The sequence below is a fragment of the Ctenopharyngodon idella genome, chromosome 11 (genome assembly GCF_019924925.1).
Source record: "Ctenopharyngodon idella isolate HZGC_01 chromosome 11, HZGC01, whole genome shotgun sequence".
Classification (NCBI taxonomy): domain Eukaryota; kingdom Metazoa; phylum Chordata; class Actinopteri; order Cypriniformes; family Xenocyprididae; genus Ctenopharyngodon; species Ctenopharyngodon idella.
In genome coordinates, this window is record NC_067230.1 from 13512050 (window position 1) to 13521837 (window position 9788).

At 37.2% G+C, this 9788-nt stretch overlaps 1 long non-coding RNA gene across 1 annotated transcript in view; it reads left to right on the forward strand.

Moving 5' to 3' along the window:
* The window catches only part of LOC127522474 (uncharacterized), an 83916-nt gene extending 74377 nt beyond the window's left edge, over window positions 1-9539 (forward strand). The window contains exons 2-4 of the long non-coding RNA XR_007932606.1: window positions 8675-8791; window positions 8928-9007; window positions 9245-9539. This is a non-coding gene — a long non-coding RNA (uncharacterized LOC127522474). The remainder of the gene's footprint in view (window positions 1-8674; window positions 8792-8927; window positions 9008-9244) is intronic.
* The last annotated feature ends 249 nt before the right edge of the window (window positions 9540-9788 follow it).

A 9788-nucleotide genomic window follows, 5' to 3' on the forward strand; every position in this document is an offset into this window, starting at 1 on the left:
AAGGTGTGGATGGAGGAGCACCAGATCAAGACTGTCATGGCCATCACAATCTCCAGACCTGGACCCCACAGAAAACCTCTGGAATGTGATCAAGGGGGTCACCAGCCATTAAATAAAACCAAGCTGCTTCATTTTTTTCGCCAGGAGTGGCATAAAGTCACCCAAAAGCAATGTGACTGACTGACAGGGAGCGTGCCAAGACGCATTAAAGCTATGATTGGAAATCAGGGTTATTCAACCAAATATTGATTTCTGAACTCTTCCTTAAAACATTAGTATTTTTGTTGTTTAAAAATGAATATAAACTTGTTTTCTTTGCATTATTAGAGGTCTGAAAACATTGCATTTTTTTTATATTTTGACCAGTTGTCATTTTCTGCAAATAAATGCTCTAAATGACAATATTTTTATTTGAAATTTGGAAGAAATACAAAGTTCTGTCATGAAACTCTAGATGGCGCAGGCTAATAGGTCCTTTAACTCAACCTGCTCGTAATCACATTGTTATTGTTAGAGCTGATTGGTTCCTGCTGTATCAGTAGCCAATGAGCTTGTATAGATCTGCTATGGGTAATTAATGTACGCTATATTGTACAGCAGCGGCATGTCTTACTTGCTCACAATTCACAATATCTATCTATCTATCTATCTATCTATTATGTCTAACCAACCTCTCCCCCTCTCTCTCTCTCTCTCTCTCTCTCTCTCTCTCTCTCTCAGCCTCACTTGCTTTTTCTCACCCTTCCTCTCTGCCCCTGCCCCCACAGGCTAAAGCGGTGCTGATAGGCATCTCTGTTGGAGTCTGCCTGCGTTTCTGCAGACAAACTGCCTCCACCAGCCACGCTGTTCTCCCTGGGAACCCTCCATGAACCCTCCAACTCCTTTATTGCCCTGAGCACGAATCTGTGCGCCAGCCTGCCCTCCACCCACGCTGGGCTACAGCTAGACCCTCACACAGGTCATAGTTCGGCCTCTTTGTTTCACTGTGAAGTACAGTAAACCAAAAATAGCCCACCAGAGCTGCACTTGTGTTTTAGACTGTTCATTCTGAAGTAATATTGTACATCCTGTGCGGTGCAACCGTGGCGGCCATCTTGCGTGGCCCTCGGCCTACACGAATCAGCATCACCATCTGAGAATTCCTCCAGAAACTCGCCTCACGTACGACCCGTTTGCTCTCGTCGTAATGAGGGACGATAAAACGGGAGTGGTAAAGCGTCTCCTCTTTCTGCTTCCTGTAACTGACCTTCGGGTGACCTCGGGAACTCTGGGCTCCTCAGAAGGCAGTTGTTTCGTCCACAGCGTGCGCATTCCTCCTAGGCTATCTCAGCCATCACTTGACAGGAATTATATAATTGCTGCCTGTGATCTCATTCTCCTCAAAGAGCATTTTGAAGTTTCCTTCCCTTTCTTTCCCTTTTGGTTTCCTCTCCCACTCTTTTTAATGTTAAAATTGCTCGCATTAAATCACCCTCTTCCTTCGATCCCCTCAACATTCTCTTTCTCTCTCTCTCTCTCTCTCTTTCTCTCCCAGTATTTTGCATTCAATCCCTCTGTTCTTGTCAAATTGTTTATGATACGCTTATCGCTTTAATGTGTATGTGTGTGCGTGTTGTGGTGCATGCTTAACCGCACTCATTTAGCAAACACAGAGATGAAGTGATACGGAATAACTTTTATATATAACTACACAGCGTGATGAATATCCTGCATAGTAGGTATGAACTCGGCCTGTAAAGGAGACCCTGTGACCCAACCAGACGAAATGTTAAGACCGAACCCATACTGAACCTGAAGTTGCTTAATTTTAACGTTGTTTTTGCCATTTTTGCTCTCACACAAAAAGTGATTGTGCGTGTGCATTAAAACCTTTTTTTTTAGGATGTGTATTATAAATCATGCAGAACTATATATGTTTAGGTGTATGTAAAAATACAAAAAATGTATTTATTAATTGTTTAAGTGTGTGTGTGTATGTGTATGTGTATATATATATATATATATATATATATGTGTATGTGTGTGTGTGTGTGTATGTATATATATATATATATAGAGAGAGAGAGAGAGAGAGAGATAGATTAATTATTATTATTATTATTACATTAAAGGTGACCTGAAAAAATGCAATTACGTAACTATATGACAATAAAGCTCTACAACTACTACTATATGTATAAATAAATGCAATATTGCTTATTGCTTTAATATACAAAAATTGTATGTATGTATATATATATATATATATATATATATATATATTATATAACTAATAATATAAAAAAATATTAGAAAAATACTATAAAAATGTGATTGCATATTATACAGATTTTTTATTTTCATTGGAAAATATAACTATATTATCACCCAGCTCTCTATATAAAGTTGGATATCTAAGTATTTCATATATCATCTTTATCCGCATACATATAACAAATCTCAACTGCCTGATTGTTTATACCGTCGTAAAATATAAACTATATTATCGGCCAGCTCTATTGTGATAAATGTGACTATAAGGCATGAAGATATTAAGAGATTCTAAACATTAACATCATGCTTTTCTGTAAAGTGGTTTTGAAACAACGTGTATTGTCAAAAGCTCTATGCAAATATATACATACCAATTGGCTTGACTATTATTATTATTATTGTTGTTGTATGAAAAGTGACCTGAAACTACGTAGTTGTTCTCGTTTCGTTCAGGTCGGGTTGTCGAACTCTAAGAGGAAACCGAGAAGAATAGAATGACAGTGTGTTTCTAACACATATTTGGACTGTTTCTCTCTTCACCACCGAATTGTTCACGCATGACATCATGATCATCAGCTAATGACGTCCTGACACTATAGCCCCAGTTCTCGCCCTGCTTTGGTCCGATCTCAGAGCAGCGGTCAGGTAGCAGCCAGAACCCGCAGCAGAGTCTGACTCACTCCGTTCTGCAGCATCCGTGAGGACTGTTTGAGTAATAAACGGGGGTCACGACCTCTGCGGGTGTTGAACAGAGAGGATGACTTGGTAATTGAGAAAAGTCGCACATCAAGTCCCCCTTTAATGTGATGGATGGGCGACTTTGAGTTGTATTCATAAACAGACTGATCAGAGATCAGATTCTGAGTATATTTTTACTGATGTTAGGCAGAAAACCAGATCTGGGATCAGCAAATTGGGATGTGTTATGAGTCACAGGAAGATGATCATTCCAGCAGTGTGTGTATTGTCTGTATGGCACGCAGACACTATCCCCCGGTTTCACAGACAAGACTTAAGCTAGACTAAAATGCATGTTTGAGCTGTTGTAACTGAAAGTAACTTGTACTGACTGATCTGAAATTATTTCAGTGCCATTGTTTTGTCTCAAGATGCACACCAGTAATGTTTTTATTTTAGTGAACGTTTATAAAAGCTACTTAATAATCCTGGCTTAGGCTAAGCCCTGTCTGTGAAACCGGGCCTTAATCATTACTGTATTTATACATTCTAGCATATTATGGATGTTGGAAATATAGAAACCATTCAAATGTTTGGACAAATCTGACTTAATATGTGTTTCCTATAATATGAAAGATCTTTTGCTTAAATGTTTCAAATTAGTTTTACAGACAAGTTGTACTTGTACAGTACCTGTACATAAATTTTATTTAAGAAAAGAAAAAGAGTAATAAATGAGGACTGGAGTGTCCGACATACACATGAACTCCTTCAGTACTGTCTGAAAACCATTTAATTCAGAGAGTGAACAGAATGTGCAGATTTTTTTTTTTTTTTAATTATTATTAATTAATTAATTCTAAAGTTTGGAAGGAATAAAAAAAAAAAGAAGTGAGTTAGTGTGTCCAAACTTTTGACTAGTAGTGTACAAGTATATCATGAAATAATAATTTTATACTTAATATGCACTACAACATATTTTGGGTTGTAGTACTTTGCTAGACTAACAGGTTTGCAAATTGCTATGATTAGTTTATTTTCTATTTATTTTCTACAAGGTTTGAAATTTTGGCTTACAGTTCTTTCAACCCTGTTAGGAAAATTCAGGACACGCCTAAATAGTTTAAAACTGTTAAACCCTGTAATTTTTGTTAACGCAATGAAACGTGCCAAATTGTGACGACATAATTTTTGGCCAGGCTGTCATACAAAGAAATTATGTTGTAGTCAATATATGCTTTTTCCTGTGTGTGCATATATATATATATATATATATATATATATATATATATATATATAACAAATTTTAAATACTTTTAAAATAAAAGTAAATGTAAAAAACAAATTGAAGCTGTCACTCATTAGAAGACAGTTATTTTGGGACCACAAGTTGATTTGTAGTTATTTATAAACTTGTTTTACATAATCAAATGAAAGTGGATAAAGATAAGCAACAGCAGTTCTCACCATTCACTTTCATAAAAAAAAAAAAAAAAAAAAAAATTGGATTTGTGTGTGAGCCACTTTATGGATTCATTAATATTATAAGCCTGGCTGCAGTTCACACATCACCATTAGGAGGCAGTAGTGTTCTTTAACAGACACCTCCAAACAGACGTGTGTGTGCACCTGTGTGTGCATATGTGTGTTTGTGTGTTGGTCGATTTATAGAGGGTGGAAATGCTGTTATTATAAGTCATCCGCCTCATCTATCCCGAGGTTGAAAAAAAAAAAAAAAATGTCCGAGGGCAGGCTGATCATCTTCCGCGTGTTTATAGGGAGGCGATGCTGACATCTCTCACTCCCTCTCCCATTCCTCCTTTTCCTTGGATGGAAAGGAAAAATCTGGCCTGTGTGATTTCTCTGGCTCAGTTCTGTTATGAGCGACGCCTGATCTTTCTGTGACAGCATGAAATGAGATTTTAACTTGTGAGATGAAATCAACTACAGACCTTGGCGTTGTTTTGCATCATGTATGTCTGAGAGGTTTGATCACAAGCTATAGGAATGATGTCATGCTTGTTACAGGTCATACATACATGTCTGTTTGGCATTGCAGGATGTTGCTCTGCTTGTGTTTGACTCTTAGTGTGAGATCTCAGTTTGATGACACATGAAACGTAAATTTAGTCCATTTTCTGAAAGGAAAAATGTGGGAACACTAAAGAAAGCCTTATGAAAATAGGTTGCACTTTATTTAACAGTATTTGTGCTTAGGTGTACTTACAGTGTACTTACATAAGAAAATACTGTTAATATAAGGTAACAACAGGGGTTAAGGTTAGGTTTAGGGGTAGGTTCAGGGTTAGTATCTAGTTATTACCCAGTTGTTGTAATTACTGTAATAAGTACATTGTATGTACATGGGGAACAGGACTGTAAAATAAAGTGCTACCTAAAAATGACTTTGAGTACCATGGTACACTGATGGTATCAGATGGTAATACTTAATGACTTATACCATGGTGTTACTTGTAACAATGGCTTACACATGCACATGATACATGTCTGAAAACCATGGTACATGCAATATAATAGGGGGGGGGAAATAGAAAGAAAAAAAAATGTACTCTAACACACTTGATATGGTAATGGCATTATACTTGTGTACATTAAAGAAAAGATTTGGTACTATGGTATGACTATGAAATATATTCACAAAACCGTAGTACTAAGTTATGGAAAGAAAGAAAGAACATGGTAGTGTAAGGTACTTCAATGAATACCATAGTATTAGATATGTGAGAGATGTGTATGGTTCTCCAGGGTAAAAAAAAAAAACTATATTACCACTGTCAAAAAAAAAAATCCTGATATTACCTTGGTACATGTATAAACGTGATCCATTGGACTAGTTTGTATATCAAACAAAGATTATTAGTAGACTGAAGTAGACTGTTAGGTCAGGGTTAGTTGTTAGGGTTCGAGTTGACATGTAGTTGCAAAGTTACTTCTAGTCAGTAGAATGTGTGTTTGGAGCATCACAAATAAATTGTTATCAGATATTAAGCAGACAGTCTACGAATACTTTGCTAGTTTACATGTAGTTGCAAAGTTACTGATAGTTAGTAGAATGTCCATCAAAATAAAGTGTTACCCATACATACATCCAAAAATATTACCTTGTGATATTTTTGGTAAAATATTACCTTGGTATGTGTCTAAAAAACATGGCACTAACATTATCGAAATGTACTTGCGGAACGAAAAAGAAAGAAAGAAAGATCCAAAAAATTTGCATCCAAAAATACCCAGGGTTTAACTCAGTAGTATTAACATTATCATACTATTGTACTTGTAGAAATAAACAAAAATAAATAATCAAAAAAAAAAAAAAAATCAAAGGAACAAACAAACAAACACAGAAACAAGCAAACAATCAACATTCACATCTAAAATATCAAGGTATTTCCTTGGTATGTCTCTAAAAAAAACATGGTACTAACATTATCATACCATTGTACTTGAAGAAAGAAAGAAAGAAAGAAAGAGAAAGAAACAAAGAAAATATTGCGAACATATTTACATCTAAAAATACTAAAGTATTACCTTGGTACGTGTTTAAAAACATGCATTAACATTACCATACAATTGTACAGAAAGAAAGAAAATGAAAGAACAGTATAGATAAGAACAGAGAAGCGATGAAAAGCATTAGCGTTCCCATCAAGCAGTCAGGCCACCCTCAGAGAACCTTGAGCTGTGAATGATGAATCATGTTGTGGATTGCAGATTGCAGATGCATTCAAAAACAGCCTCATATTTTACACTGTTCAAGACAGATTAGCTCTCTCCTAAACTGAGAGAGATTTTGAACTGAAGGAACATCTTTCTCTCCCCTATTCCCACAATTTCACCATCCATTTTCGTTATGAACAAACACACATGATGTTTCACTTGAAATCCATAAAATGAATTTCATCCATCAGCCACATTCGTATTTTCGCACAAGTGCTAATGAAGCAAAACATGCCGGACCAGGATATTAACACGTACACGGCACCCCTCTCCGCGGCGCAAAAAAAGACCCCGCAGACCGCAGAATGAAGGTATGAGAACAAGAATAGGGAGGAAATTTGCTTGAAATGTAGCTATGAGCCTGCAAAGATCTTATTACATAGATGGGCGATAAGCATCTCAACTGGAATAATACTTTGCACAAGCTGCACATTTAATTAAGCATTCATATGTGCAGAGCGACGGAAAAAAGAGGGAGAGAGAGGAGAAGAGAGATTGCATTCATCCTCAGCCTTTGGCCTTTTCTTCCCTTTATAATCTGGGCGTTGTGAGGATGAGAGGAGGTGAAGACAGCGAGTGGGAGTTTGCCTCTTAACTTTGTGTCTTATTTAAAGCTTTACACGTGTTTTTCTGTTAGCACACTCACTACCTCCCATTGCTGCCCCCATGGGTACTCACTTTGAGGTGTGTGTGTGTGTGTGTTGGCCTGTGGCTGTGATCTTAACAATCCTGACATATTTGTTTTTTTGTCTTTGCTTGTATTCCAAAGTATTCTTGTGTGTTGTGGTACATTTATGTACATGGTTGTGAGTGATTCATTGGTTGAGGCCAGTAACAGTGGCTCAGTGATCAGTGTATGTGACAATAGATGTGTAAATGTGTGTTTGATTCCGCTTCAGGAGTGTGAATTAAAGGTCCGTCTCCCATTTGAAGCCGCCGATAGGAAACACTTGTCTTAACAGGACAGGGGAGCTGTTGCTTCAATCTATCGGTGGCATTTGAACACACTATAGACACTGGAGTATCACTAAAAATGGTTTCTAGGCTGCTTATAGCTTATTCTCAGGAAAAGGTGTGACATTATTTATTATACTGTTGCTGTTGCTGCTTACACTCCTAGGCAAAAAAGAAAAAAGAAAGGGCCAAGCCCAAAATTGCTAAATGTCTTAACCACAAATTATTGGTCAGGAAAGCAAAATTTAAGCAAATGCACTACTTAAAAAGCCTTTGCTGTCTCAGAAAAAACATCAAAGACAGTATGACGTTTTTGGCGGAATATACGAAAGTGTGTGGAGTGATGAATCAAAATGAAACATGAGTTGCATGGTGATGCTCCAGAGTGACGTCTTCAAAAATCTGGTGAGAAATATAGTAATAAATGCATCTGAAGCATGGAGGAAGAGACTGTGTGTCATTGTGCGGGAGCCTTGTATTGGTGAGCTGCTTCACTGTGAAGAGTCATTTAATGCTTTGGAGTACAGGAGAATATTGCAGAATGGCTTGCTTCCCACAAATGAAAAGTTGTTATCTAAAGAGAAATGATCAGATGTTATTTTTCAACAAGACGATGCTCCTGCCCAAACTGCAAAGACAACTAAGAAGTGGATTGAGAACAAGTCCATCGGGCTCATGGTTTGGCCTGGTCAGAGTCCAGATTTGAACACTATAGTGAATATTTGGTCTCACATTAAACCCAATTGAACTAGGAGACATTTTTCAACTACTCATGAACTGTTTGAAGCAATTAACGCTGAGTGGAATAGCACTGGAATGACTCTTCTTCCTGTAAAAAGCTGTCTGCAGGTTGGGGAAGGCTATTCCGTGTTAAGTTACTTTATCTAAATATCAAGACCATTAAGTGGTGTATTAGAGGTAAAAAATGATATAAATACTGTTCGGTTTCTCGCACAAACCGATCGTTTCATGTCTAAGGACATCAATGTGTCGTCACGAGCTGCAGGGTTTAATTTGGATTTGTCTGTGCATGTTTTTTTGACTCTTATAGATGGAGTTACCATTGACAAGCATTATACGACTGACAGACCGCAACGGTTGGAGTTAAAAATCATCATTTGTGTTCTACTGAAGAAACAAAGTCACCTACATCTTGGATGCCCTGGGGGTAAGCAGATTAACATCAAATTTTCATTTTTGGGTGAACTATCCCTTTAAGTACATTTTATCTACATTTTGATATTGTGAAAAGGATGTTATTACAGTGCAAAAACTGTGTATAAACAGTGATTTCTTTGATTCAGTTGCTGTTGAAATTTAGTGAGTAGCAGCTGGCATCATCTCCAGGAGGCAGCCGGTGATTCTCAAGTGATGCTCAATACAGGTGACAAAAATGATGCACATATAAGGAATTAAATCTGGTGGATGCAGATCCTGTTCTAGATTGTAGAGTCTTGTGTCTCCTGAAAGAATAAAACTGATCAAAATCATAAAACGCCTCTTCTTTTGTTGATATTGCATTTATACCGCTGTAAATTGGCATGGGGAGACTTTATATTTGGGTAGGAAATTACATAAAAATCTGGAAATCTGATCTTTCTATCTGGGCTTTTGCTTACAGTTTGGTGCCCCCCACTTTGAAAATGTCTCCTGCACCCCTGATGTCATCCAGGTCTTTCATGCATACAGAAAATGTATACTGTGCACAGTATGCATACTAAATACTGCAGAAACAGTATGAGTGGTATGATATTCTGAGCATAGCCTAAGTTTCTTGTCTTTACCAACAATCGTACGGTGTGTTCACACTTGTAGTTTGGTCCAGACCAAAAAAGAATATGATTTAGTTTAGTCCTAGTTTGCTTAGTGTTCACACTGTCATTTTTAAGACCGAACCTAAAGATACAAAACAAAAAAAACAGCATTCTTTTGTTATATACACAAACAAGGATCCGCAGCAAGGATACAGAGTTTTCGACGCCTGTACCGAGCTGTAAAGTTAATGATACACGGGGCAACTTTTTGAGCAATGTTGCCGGGCAGTGTTGCCGAGCGATGTTGCTTGGGCACTTTCCCATTGAGAATGGGCAACAAATTTCTATCTGGATACTTTAAATATTTATTGCCCATTCTCAATGGGAAAGCAACATCGCTCGGCAATACTG